The 14,629-nt window shown below is 36.9% G+C and overlaps 1 protein-coding gene across 1 annotated transcript in view; it reads right to left on the bottom strand.

Annotated features, from left to right (window-relative positions):
- The window catches only part of LOC124126390, a 33,705-nt gene extending 20,982 nt beyond the window's left edge, over positions 1 to 12,723 (bottom strand). Inside the window, exon 1 of the mRNA XM_048387157.1 lies at positions 12,699 to 12,723. The gene's annotated coding sequence lies outside the window, so the exon portion shown is untranslated. The remainder of the gene's footprint in view (positions 1 to 12,698) is intronic.
- Positions 12,724 to 14,629: the final 1,906 nt, after the last annotated feature.

Genomic DNA, 14,629 nt, shown 5'->3' with positions numbered 1-14,629 from the left:
CGTGACCATACGTAATCTTTCTCTGCTCTCAGTTTCTGTAACTCTTTGTTTGTCCTTGAGAATTCTTCTCTTAAACCAGCAACTCTAAGATCTAATCGTTCATCTATACTTTTCGCTATCTCTTCTTTAGATGAATTCAACTGTTTCAAAATGGCGTCTAACTTGTCGTTGATAGGTGTTTGGGCTTCCATAACAAAAGTAAAGTTTTCAGTGGCGCACTGCAAGCGAGAATGACCACTCTATACATGCTTAACCTTATATAGCCCCTTATAAGCGCCCCCCTACTATTACACAACACCATGTTGTATTTTCCTACGGTAGGAGAAAGTAATTTCTTTCTTATTCGTACCTCAAACGAAAGAAATAATATTACACCAAGGAAGACAGACAACCTCGATATCCAACACTTTACTCACCGGAAGACAGACAACCTCCATATACACCACTTTACTCAACGGAAGACAGATAAACTCCATATACAACACTGTACACAAGTGAAGACAATCAGTCCTATATACAACACTGTACTCCATGGAAGACAGCCAACTTCGATATACAATACTGTATTCAAGTGAAGGCAAACAAGCTCGAAAAACACAACTGTACTCAAGGGAAGACAATCAGTCCCAAAATACAACACTTTACTCCACGGAAGACAGACAACCTCGATAAACAACACTTTACTCCATGGAAGAGAGACAACCTCCATATACAACACTCTAATTCACGGAAGAGAGACAACCTCAATATACACCACTGTACTCACGGGAAGACAATCAGTCTATATACACTTTATTCAGATGTATTGTAGGCCATAGGCCCATGATACAATGGTTACAGTGTGGTGATGGGAGTTGGAGATCCCAACAGACTCCCAATCATAGCTTTTAGAATATACATGGCTAGTTTCTTAACGGTAAATGGGTTGGTGGATGACATTAAAATACTGTACTTATGTCTTGTCGGGAACTCATAATAATTCAAGGATATATATTCTAACCTCAAAACTTGATAACAATCACAAATTAAAATAAAGTGATACTCATCTTCGATATAATCATGTTTACAAACAGTACAAACTCTTTTTCTCTAGGTTCCTTATTATGTCTACCTGATTCAATTCTTAGATGATGATAACTACATCTGAAACGTGCCATAATACTTCTAAATGTATCACATGATAGCCTTGTAATATACATTTCAACACCAAATGTTTGCTTATACAAAGAATAATAATATGATTTCGAACTTTCACGTATAGATGAATGCCAGTCTTGTTGGTACGATAATTTTATAAACAAAGGTATATTTGCAACATACTGTTGATCCCATATAAAACCAAATCCTGCTGACACAATTATGTGTCTAATTTTGGAAACCCAGTTTACTTTACCATTACCATGATCCAACCCTGCAGACATTGAACATTTAAGCTGTGAAATTGCTTTCCTCTCGGGAGATAGGTGAATCTAAAATATCCTTAGAGACATCATCAGTTAAGGTATTTACACATGATTTAAAAACGTCATCAAAACACTCATTGTCAACTTCACCATCATCTTCATGTGGGTCTGTCAACTATTAAACAAATCATTAAAATGCTCATACCACATACTTGTAGATATAGGTGATATATTATTACTAGATGATGAACAATCTCTCAATATTCTCCAAAAATCTTTAGCATTATTAATGTGTGACAATAATTTAACTCTAATCTTCTCAGCATAAAGTCTTTTTTTGTTCCTAAGAAGAGTTGTGTACAGATTACGGGCTGTAATAAAGTTCTGAAGAGATATATTGTCCCTGACTTGTCTGAATACTTTCAAAAGTCTATCTCTTTCCATCCTTATGTAAACACATTCCTTATCATACCAAGGTTGTGACTTCGGTTTTATGAACAGACTCCTTTTCATACAGTCAGCTGCGGATCATATAGCTGTGGTAAGTTCGTCTATAGCTGCATCAATATCAGTCATAGCTACGTCAGAGCATGACATTAACATATTTAAAATACCTGGTGACATAAGGTTGTCTCTAAAATCAGACAGCTTGTCAGTGTCCCACATATATTTATAACTGGCACTTGCACCAACACGTGCTTCTTGCCTCTCTGCATGTGCTGCCGAGTGAACACGTGATTGAAATGAACATGAGACCGGTAAGTGGGAGGATTCCCCTCTCGAGACAATGTTAAAGCTATCACACAAAGAAAACAGGTTGCTGGAAGTAATAATATAGTCAATCACACTTGTTCCTGTGGAACTGATATAGGTAAAATCACCTGTACCGGCATCACGACCCACTCTTCCATTTAATATATTCAGATTCAATGTTGCACAGAGATCCAACAATTTTCGGCCATATTTTTTTTTTTTTTTGTCACATGAATGCCTAGTAATATTGAGACTATCACACATAAAATCAAAGAAATTTATATTTAAGTGTTCGGCTATATCATAGTTTACAAAATCCACATCTGTGCCTGTCCGAGCGTTAAAATCGCCACCAAGAATTATATAAACATCGCCCACTTTCTGCAGGACATCAAATAAATCTTCTTGAAATAAAGTGATACCACATCTACAGTTCTTACTGTCATACAATGACGACCCATCTGGGTTAATATAAACTGAACACAACAAGATATCTTTTTCATGAACAAATAAGGACTTATTAAATGCAATGAATACCGCATTTTCACCAATATGCACATACTTTATAAAATATTTTAATGATTTTCTAATTTATAGTGAAATTACGCCTGATAAACGTCCAGACTGGGCAGTTTTGATAGCATTTACATTATAAGCAATGTAATCTGTGAATACATCCACAAATTCAATGTCTTTTGCCCGAGTCTCTGTGAGTCCAATAATGTCGAATGTATCGACAAAAGAAATGAAGTTATTGTCCACTATCTTTGTCAACAATCCGCTGACATTCCAAAAAAAAAAGTTTAGTCTTTGTGCACACCATGGGCTCGGCCACACCCCTATTTCCTGGATCCTTCCTCATGGGGATGCTGAGCGTGAGATCTAAGACGTCTACGACTTTCGTCACCACTGTTGACGTTGGTGCGACTAGCATCTCCACCTCCATGAACATTAGTAGACTCACTTGCAGATCCATCTTTCGAGGTAGATTGACTATCACATTCTTTGACAACCAGCCTTCCATATTTATAGTAGCCCACTTTATTGTTCTCTCTGAGCTTCTTTAACGCATTACGCTGCTTCATGGTAAGGTCATTAGAAATTCCAATGAGATTCTTTCTAAGATTTTCTCTGAGACCTAAGGCCCAAACCTTGTCCTCTACATAAATGAACTTAGCAATCATTGGCCGAGGAGACTTGCTTGCTGATCCGGAACTCACAGATCCTAATCTGTGCGCTGCTGCAATGGAATCATGATTGATTTGTGGATCACCTGATTTAGAATTATTATTTAATACTTCGCACACCATTTCCTTGCACTGTGATGTAAATTCATGGGGCATCTCTGACATGCCATACAGTATTACATTGTTCTTTCTGCTGTGTTGTTTCTGTTTATCCAGTTCGTTCTCAATCAAATCTCTCTTGCACATCTTTCAATTCACTAATAACACTTTCGTCACGTGACCTGTCTTCAAGTCTATCTAATCTTCCAGCCACATCGTCAATATCAAGTCTCATAATATCATATGATGATTTTAGACATTCTTAGTCCGATTTAATCTCAAAAAGTGATCATTCACTTTGTTGGTATCGGACCGTAGTCCTTTAATTTCTTTCGACATGCTAGATATATCAGTCTTCATCGCTCTCATTTCTGACAAAAGTTCTCGTTCTAGCTTCTGTGTATCTAGATTTTTATCGCTATCATTTGGGCCTGGGTTTACTTCTATATCGCCACACAAAGTGAGAAAAATGCTGCTAGCAAATTGTTCAAAGTCAATGTTTACCTTCTCAACGCATCTGACAATTAGCCGAGGAAGTCCGTGCAATGTGGGGCCAATGCATACCTTGCCATGTGACAGAACAGCCTCACAACTGGTTTGATACACTGTTGCAGCAACTACTGATATGCTTAACAAGATTAGCACTGTACACAAAACTCGATACCGGAGCTCGAGGTCGTCTGTCCATGTTGTGTATGGGGTATACTGAACAAGATGGCGTCTTCCACCCTTCCCACATGGTTGTGACAATCAGTCCCTATATACAACACTTTACTCCACGGAAGACAGACAACCTCGATATACAACACTTAATCAATGGAAGAGAGACAACCTCTATATACAACACTCTAATTCACGGGAAGACAATCAGTCCATATATACAACACTGTACTCCGCGCAAGACAGCCAGCTTCGATATACAACACTCTACTCTAGTGAAGACAAAAAAAACCTATGTACAACACTGTACTCCACGGAAAAGAGGCGACCTCGATATACAACACTTTACTCCACGGAAGAGATAACCTCGATATACAACACTGCTTAAGTGAAGACAGGCAGGCCCTATGAACAACACTGTACTCCACAGAAGACAGCCTGCCTCGACATACAACATTGTACCCCTCGGAGTGAGTGAATGTGTGAGTTGGGAAAAGCGCCGCTTTTAACAGTATTCCAGTTATATCAAGGCGTGTCAGCTTAATGTGGGAGGAAAGCCCGAAGTGATGCAGGTCTTTGACGTTTACCTCTTCGGTGAAACCAAAGAGCATGGGTATGGTGCTGACAAACCTAGAAACATAATCCCGGCGACCCGGCAATCGAACCATAAGTTTCTGGCGTGCCCAAGGGACGCATATCTGTACAGCGAATCGCGGAAACTGGGCCACCCGTGCCGCCTGTACTCCACGGAAGACAGGCAACCTCGGTCTACAACACAGTCCTCCACGGAAGACAGCCAACCTCGGTATACATCACTGGACTCAAGTAAAGACAAGCAGCTCCTATACAAAACTCCATTCCTATATGCATAACTGCATTCCACTGAATACAGGCATCCCCTATATACAACATTTTTATCCCCAGAAGACAGACAACCACATTATACAACACTCCACTCAACTTAAGCAAGGCAGCTCCGATATACATCACTGTACATTAAGGTAGACAGAAAAGTATGATAGTGAAGTATAACAGTAGACGTTATGACCCCCAACGAATCGAAGGACGATAGAGGTAAATGGAAAATTTTCAAAGTTTACGTTTTTGCATAAGGAGTGCGTGATATCGTCACGGTTTGTCAAACATTCATTTACTCGACGAGGCATTCTGTGTACGAGTCTCCCAATTGCCAGCTTCAGTCAGGCAAACCAAATAGGTCGGATGTCTATAGCTATGGCGTTGAAAGCTGCGACGATAACCCCAGTTTCGACGTTGTGTGCACTGTTGAAGTCTGATGGCAATATGACAATTTGTAAAGGCCGACACAGCATGTTTCAACAGAGCATGGATATGTATGTAAACTATTTCGAATCGCCTGACCCGTAACTCGTACTCCAGTAGCCTGAGATTTGAGCTAGATTTCGTAGAGCCTGGTTTCGTATCAATCTATCCTATCCTCCTTTTGACCCCAGGTGGCAACCTGAACGGAGACGGCCGTCAACATTGTGGATTTGTTGGTATCTTTTCCATAGCCTGCTAATTAATGATGGTGACACGTTGAACGTATTTGCCACTGCACGCTGACTTCTACCAGTTTTCAGGATGCCAGTAGCCGTAGACATTCCGCGTGTGGACGAGGCCGCATCACAATAGCTACATGTAGTTCATAGTTGAAAATATACCTGCGGCGTACCTCTGTGTGATGCAACAACGTCAACTTTCTGCAGACCTGTAATATTTGTGACAATTTCAGATATATCTGTCAAAAGTGAGTGAGTGTTTATGGCTTTATGCTGCTTTTAGCAATATTCCAGCAATATCACAGCGGGGGACACCAGAAATGGCCTTAACACATTGTACCCATGTTGGAAATCGAACCCGAGTCTTCGGAGTGACGAGCGAACGCTTTACCACTAGGCTACCCCACCACCCTATCTGTCAATATTTACACTTTAGTAAAAGCATGTAAATTGAGAAAACCGATTTTTTATCGGTTTTTAAAAAGTTGAGGTGAGAACTTCAATTGTTGTCATGATCTAATGATAAAAGATAGATATATAGATAAATATGTGCGAGTAAAAAATAAAACAATATATAATCCAATTGTATCTGAGATGATCAATTATTTCACCTACCAACTTCAAACATCTTTCTAAATTGTCTATGGAGATTGGCCCATTGCCACAACAGATAAATCTCAGGTCTTGACAAGACATTTCTACCCCACTCTCTAACATCTCTGGGGTATCTGACAAACGGGGTATGAACGTAGTGTCCTGAAAATTAACTAAACGTTTCTGGATTGCAGACAAGCAAACACTTAAAACAAACGTATACATCCAATACATAATAGGTACATAAAATGTAACACAAAAAGACACTGAATAACAATCATGAGTTTTTCTTATGTTGAAGTTTGTGAAATTCTGACATACCCAAATTCAAATACCCAAATTGTTTAATGTGTTGCCAAGTGAACAAGTCTACTTATTTGGTAACACATGCCAGGAATAAAATGTTCAACTTGGTAAAACGTTTTATACATATTCAGATAAATCACTGCTGTCTATTAAATATTGTTTTGTAGTACATTACGATTATGATTATCCTGTATTACTGCATGGAAAACTACTTGCTAAACTGAGGTTGACGTGAAAAGGAAGGCAACGATTCTGAGGCCCGTATTTATATTTAAAAATTAATCAACCGGCATAACTGTAGAAATGGTTTCTTGTATATAATCATAATATGGGTTACTTCCACTGAAACAAACTCTAGAGAGGACAACTGTTTTAAATTCTGTATTTAATGCTAACCCAGTCGACAGGCGCATAGTCGAAGGACACACACAAATGAAACTCGCTATAACTGTTCAACGAGTACGCTTTGCGTTTATTTTAAGTTAAGTATGGTATGCATAAATGCTCAGCTTGAAAACAATCAAGACTATCAGTAGTTTATTTACCTCGAAAAGAAAAAAAGTATCTGCCAAATTTCTCGGCACACAACGACCAGAAACGGCCATTGTTGACTTTTGGCACTTCACGTTGGTGCCATGCATTCCGATATTTTCTTTATAATCTTATCATTTTTCACATTTTGTCATAATTGTTTGTAAGCTGACGAAAAGAAACACTCAAGTTCTTTAATTTCTAAAAAAGCAAATTTCGGTGTAATTAATTATAAACAAAAACAATCGGAATCGTTACATAATCGATTGGATGGAACATTTGCGATCATAGCAACGGTGGTAAACAAACAACTCCACATACATTGTGATCCCCTTATACTATTACACTCATTTTGTGACATCTAACTTAGTTTTCTAGATTTATTGACTCCGATGTATAAATCTTTGTAAAAAATATCTCGTTTTCATAGATTTTGCAAATGATTTCGTTTGTTAAACTTTCGGACTTTCACGCCGACAAACGTCAGTGACACTTTTGGGCGTGGCCCAGCTTGCGATTTGTTTAGTTGAACAAAGTGAACAAACACTGCAAATATGGAAAACTATATTGAGATATGCCATAATAATAACAACATAATATTGTGAGTGGTCTGTCGTTGCAAGAATGACAACTTAGAATATTAAGGATGTTTCTAAAACATCACATTGACTGGTAGAACAAAATATGTTGACCAAAAATCATTGTTCATGTTCCTTAAGGGACATGCATGAGTATCACTGTCACACACCTGAGCATACTGCAACAACCTAAAAAGGTCTGCTTGACTAATTACACATTATGTCATTGGTGAGACACCAGAAGAATAAAATAAGGTAGGATATGTTCCATCTACTTTTTTCCAACAGAACAGAAATGCAAGAATTGTCAATGTATATGTATTTGCTCAATTCCTTTTTCAAAATAACATCCTCTCATAATATATGGCTAACTCACTAGCTGAAGTGCCACCCTGGTTCTTGTGATTAAACAAACAAAGGCGGTTCTTGTGATTAAACAAAGACATATCACTGTTACAAGTAATTAATGTATCAAATTCATATTACAACTTTTTTTAGAATTGTTTTGTTGGGAAACAAACCACTAAATACACAAGAGTAGTGTCAACATGAGTTGTATGTATATGTTAAGGATGTTATCGACATATTTATTATTCATGGAATAATAAATTGTAATCTGACATCAAAATAATTACTTATTCACATTATTGATGTACAGGTGAGAGATAATAATTTAAATTTTCATCAGTAACACTGTGCTGATGCATTGACAAATATTTAGTATCCATACACATATCCATTGTTGAAAAATAACTACTAATTATGATAATATAATTAACAATTTTAAAAGCTGTGAACAGGTGTAAAAAAATAAACCTTAACAAATCTTTCATCATTACGCAACCATTGCGATCTATATATTTAGGGAATGAATTTAAAAATTCTTCGTGAAATTGTTCTAAAATCATGCTAGAATCTACACTGCTTTAAAAGGAATAATCCTTTAACTATCCCAAACTTAATGTGAAACTAACACTGACGATGTATGTATGTAGTATTATACAGCTTATCCTATTCCGCCATGCATGAATGCTATTTTGAAACACAGTTTGTCACGCCCAATTACGCGCACCTGTTGTGGGGGGTGATCATTCCCTGACGATATCTACGGACGTATTGCGTGGGAAATACGTATTATTGTGGAAAGAAAATCATCAGCGTGTACATCGCAAATACATGAATCATGTCCCTTCATATTCAACGTAACATCGAATGGTAATCCTAATCTATCAACAAAAGTTCAAATAAAAGATACCAAGAAACTTGCACGTGGCATGTTAATTCATCATCTACCGTTTCCGGTCACGGGAGCATGTAAGATCAAACGGAATAAAAAATTCCCCATTTATATACTAGTAATGGAAATCACATTGTTATTTCATATTAGTGGTGATTACTGATACTATGTTGTGATTTGGGTTTATTCTGTATGTGACAAGGGAAATATTTCAAAATTTACGTTTATTGTTTTGTAACGAAAAATTATCAGCAGACAACTCCTTTCAGTGACATCCATATGGTGACCTTTGCACTGATTGAAATAATTGCTGTCAGAATCCACGATCTTTATTTTCGTCATATTAAACGGAAAATGACAAATGATACATTCTTCGATTGAGAAGATCGTCAACTTTCGCAAAGGCATATATATGAAGGCAATGTTAACTTTGTTGTTAAAATAAATTTTGTTGTTAAAATAGCAATAAGTTATGCCGAGGTCGGACGAAGCGCGCCATGTTTGATTTCCGAACGTCCACTAGCATCATTACACAGGATTTGTTTTTTCGTATATCGTAAATATTCAATCAAAACACTTGAAATTAAATTGGTGAATATTTATGAGTCATTAATTTTTCCTGCAAATAACATGACACGTTAGATGAACCCGAATGGTCGTATTACTGCAACTGACAGGATGACCTCGAAAATTGAGGTGTTTTCTGTTTAACGTTTGGATAATACATTTACTGAAATGGTTCATTATTTAACATCGCGCTGTTTTTTACTGACCGAAAACATCAAATCTACGATATTGGAGATTTGATTATTAAAATCAATTTGCACAAATTTCACGATTGAAAAAGGTTCCCTACATGAAACACAAACCACCTTCAACAAAGTAATTCAGGCAAGTTCAAGAAAATATTCAAATATTGTATTCGTTTTGGTCCTCACTTTAGTATGATTGAAAACATCAGGAAGATTTTACATAGTTATGTGAAAATTTCTATAAGTAATGAATGTGAAAAAATATTTCTTCAATTGGCCCTTGTTTATTGAAGCACCGACTGTTTGAAATCGTCCACCCTCTTTAGAGCGCCTTATGCTGAAACAATTCAGCTGGTTAATGTTTAAGTAACTCAAGGAGAGGAAGATATATCTTACGAAAAAAATCTGTATTCTATAATGCACCAACATATCGCAAACAATGCAAAGTGCGTTTGCATATGTGTAAACATGGAAAATATCTTCATAATTCTTCGGTCACCTTAACAAAACGACGAGAGTGCAAAGGAAGGGCATTCAGGCGGAACACTGGGACAAAGCAGTTGCATTCCTTGTCGCTACTCCCGTTTTCCTCTGATCTGAATTGAAAGCTGATATAAGGTAACTCCCACATTACAGGGTTACAACCCCGTATCCAGGCTACCATTGATAACAAAACTACTGCGTAGAATGAGTCATACAGATATTCATTCGCACAGGCGTTCAGAACCAACTATGCAAATATTCGCGAACATGTAACTCAAGATTTCATAGTTCTAACGGCATTGGGTGTATTTGATATTTGATCAAAATTTTATCCCAAAAAAATCACTTTAATCAATAAAGATTTCAGAAGTATAGAATATTGATGCCATGTGACTATTTTGCAATGACCTGAATAATCTGTATATTACTGACATTTCATCTGACATTACATTAAGACCAGTGGTTGTGTGAATATCACTTATCACCCCGGATTCCCAGCTTATCTCGGAAGCTTGACCACTGTTGCGTATGGGTGAATATTATTATCACTTAACTTTAAGCTTTCACCACTTTCCTCATATTTGTAGTTGATACTGTCACTCAATATTGTACTTCCACCCTATTGCACACTGCCATTATAATTACTGTACAGTAATTTTTATTGATCTGTAAACCTAGTTTATTCTGCAAAAGAATTTTTTGAAAGTATGTCATGTGCTGGTTGTTTGTTGGTTTCACACTAAATTCTTTTATGTACAGATGTTTGGGGTAACATTTTGTTTCAATTTGGAATCGACACGTAACAGTGTCATGAAAGCAGAAAGACTATTGTGGCATTTATGAAGCAATCCTTTCAGTTGCTACATAAACGATGGAAATGTTGACCATTGTAAAGTCAGCTGTGTTGACATGTCATGTGTGAACACGGTTCAGTGTCTAACCTGTGTCAGAATACAAGAACTTTTGTATGTGCGTAGCATAATGTAAATGGTGTGTATTTTAACTGAGGTATTTTAGACATAGGTAAATAATTGAGTTAAGCATGAGTTAATTAGTTGAGTTAATAGCTCCTATAATACTGTTATAAGGTGCTTTCAGTATTTATATAGTTTATAGTAGCTGTACCTGTTAGAACACATTTATCATTAGCAATAATTTGAAGCTTTCAGCTATAAATGAAATTATATAGTATACAGGATTTTAGTACACAAAATCTTGTATGAGTTAGTTGATGATTATGTACAGAGTTCTATGAAAGTGTTAGTAAATATGTTCTGATGTAGTGCATATATATATATATATATATATATATATATATATATATATATATGTGTGTGTGTGTGTGTGTGTTAGGTTTATATTACTGTGTGTGCGTGCGTGTGTGTCTGTGTGCGTGTGCGTGTGCGTGCGTGTGTGTGAGAGAGAAAGCATGTCTGTGTGCATATTAAAAACATTTTACTTAATTGTGCCTTTTCATTAATAGACTTATAGGTCATAGTGTTGGTATTGAAGAGATGAGCCTGCGTCCCTGAGACGAGGTTGGTATTTATGTGCTAATAGTTGTATGTATATATTGTTATATTTTGATGTGTATGACATCATATAAATGGGATTTGTAGGTGTAATTAATATACAACTGATTGTTGTTCTGATAATATATGCTGAAATTCATGTTCATGGTAAACATTAAATGTAATATGTTTGTATAATCATAGATTCTTGTAATTGTATATTACTAATTCAACCTTATTATATTATATTTTAGGGAATTATCATCCATAGCCATATTGTGGTGGGATCTCCATTTCCCCGATCTGAATAGACGGAATAAATCCCATGAACCCCCAACAAGTATTCGTCGTCATTACATAGACTTGATACCGCTGTAACATGTGTCGTCACTCATGTATCTGTACGATTTTGGCCTGTGGTCCATCTTTCCGGAATAGTTAACGAAAGATATATGTTTCTGACTTCTCAAGAAAGTTTCTTTCACAACTCTACATAACACAAGCACATTGAACATTACTGTAATCAGCTGCAGATCTTTCTATAACATGCAATAAGTAAAGACACACCACAAACAATGTAACCTGCAGGAAGTAACGGTTCTTGCAAATATAACATTGAACTATAGATAGTGCAGGAACAGCTTTATGTATGCCAACAACTAACAGGCTACATGGTGGTACAACCAAACGAGAATATATGCTAACAATCTAATTTTATAATGCCTATTCTATAGGTATTTGTCGTCTAAATAGTTTCAAGATAGGTTTTGTGTTAGCGAGCGCACACCCTTCCTCTGTTAAACAAGGCGACACGGCCGAGGGTTTTCAATTATACACTTTAACAGTAAAAGTGGGTCATTACTTATGAACATGAAGCCCGGCCACGCTGTAAACCGAAAGTAGGAATGTGTGGCAGTCAACTAACACTAACATTCAGGATACACGCAGTACGAATCAAGGTAAAGGCACCACCTTCAGCAGCCTGAAAGTATCTTGACATACACATGCAAGTTTTCACCCTGAATATCTAAGATTTATCTGTGTGTAGGGGGACAAAGTGAGAGACGAGACACAACAAACCTACCTGGACAGGTAACTTCCTTCTTCTATGAAACACACGTCATGTCCGGGAGATGACGTGTTGTTACAAGTGTGTTATAACCGAGACATATACATACGTTCACCATAATAACGACTGTGTCTATTCCCATATATATATATATAATAATAATATGGGAAATCTTATACCATAATAATAATATGGGAAATCTTATACGAAACAAAATGATGGAATAATGGTCATTCTTGGATCTTGGAATGATGATTTTGCAGATGTGTTCAACACTGTGACAATTTGAATGATCACATGTCCAGTAAATATGACTGTTGCTACAGTGTATAAATATAACATTGTAGTGTGTTTATACACATGCAGTCACTGTTGCTGTGGGGTTTACCCCTCAGCGTAACCTGAGCCCAAACTATAATTTGAACGTAACATGTAGTTCATTCAGTGAGATTCCACGAGGCTATATTTTGGTAAATATGTGTTAGTGAGGAGATCGAGGGAATGGGGGTTGACGAAGGGTGTCATCGTATGACCTTTATTTGTTAGATAAGACTGGAGGAGGCTGCTTTGATCTTTATTTAATAAAAAGCGTGTTATTCGCACAACAACTCTATTTAAGCCTGCGCATCACCACCCACCCATTACTGCACATGTTGCCTCTAACCGCAAGATAAACGACGTCTTGCTGTTCAGTTATCCAAATGTTGACACGCGACTCACTGTACTCACACCTCAACTGACTGAAATGAAAGAAAGATGGTCGTCAAGGTACACAACACACTGTGAATATTATACCACACTACTAAAGTCTCTCTTCACACTTCGGACGAGGTGTCATGAAACATTGGTAAAACGACAGCAGTTCTTTGTTCCAGTCGCATAACACCCATGTCGATCAGTTATTATATACAATGACATCTACATCACGTGAGTCGATCTCGGACACAGTACCAGTCACACAAGTACTAACACCCATTTACTTATTTTTAAAATATACTTAAAATGATTTCTTAATTTTGAATTAAGAATTGTTATATAGATTGCTATCAGTATTATTTACATAAATGAACCATTACACAAGCAGTAATTCTCTCTACGGGGAATATAAACAACAAATAATTTCGAAATGACACCATTTTCATTTAAAACAATTCGCTTGAGGTCCCATATCAGGAGCGATAACTCATTGGCAAGATAGATACAATATGAAGTTCTTACATAGTCATTGTACATTCCCCACGTACACAGTACACAACCAACACGGGAGAACGCACCCCTGTCCAACCAGGCACTGGTCCTGCTGTGACGATTGGTTTTGATTTCGATTTAATCCTGTTTGTAACCTTTACATCGTGACTTGAGAAGGGAATTGCTGGGCGCATCATGGTGTGACTTGACTTACGATGAACATCACTTCTTGGCATCTGGATACATATAATATTTAATCAGTAAAGACGTATATTTGAAGTAAGTATGTACGTCTCCCGGCCCCCTGACCCCTGGGTAACCGGGTGTTGTTAAACAAACGTCACCATCAGTCCTTCTGGTCCGATGGACGTGGGACAGACAGACAGACAGACAGACAGACAGACAGACAATAGTTTATTAACGTCTCACTTCTGAACATACATAAAACAGCTTTGTACAACTTGACATAGATAGAATGTACAGAACCATTCAATAGAATTATGAGAGACAAATTATCACATAATTTATACATAAATGATATAAAGATGATATGGTAAAAAGTTCTCCATATAAAAGATGTTTTCTACGATTAAGAATTAAAAAGCAGACTTTGGCAAGTACAAAACACACACTGGAGTCACTGAAAATTAAACAAAGTTTGTCGATATCAGGTATATCTAAAACATTATAAGATTTAGCAATACATTCATTAAAAAGAGTTGCCCTGATACCGTCATAAAATACGCAGTGAAACAAAA

This window comes from Haliotis rufescens, unplaced genomic scaffold (assembly GCF_023055435.1).
Source record: "Haliotis rufescens isolate VD_foot unplaced genomic scaffold, xgHalRufe1.0.p SCAF_67, whole genome shotgun sequence".
Taxonomy (NCBI): Eukaryota; Metazoa; Mollusca; class Gastropoda; order Lepetellida; family Haliotidae; genus Haliotis; species Haliotis rufescens.
The sequence above is the reverse complement of the archived record's forward strand: the minus strand, read 5'-3'. Positions and strand labels throughout refer to the sequence as shown.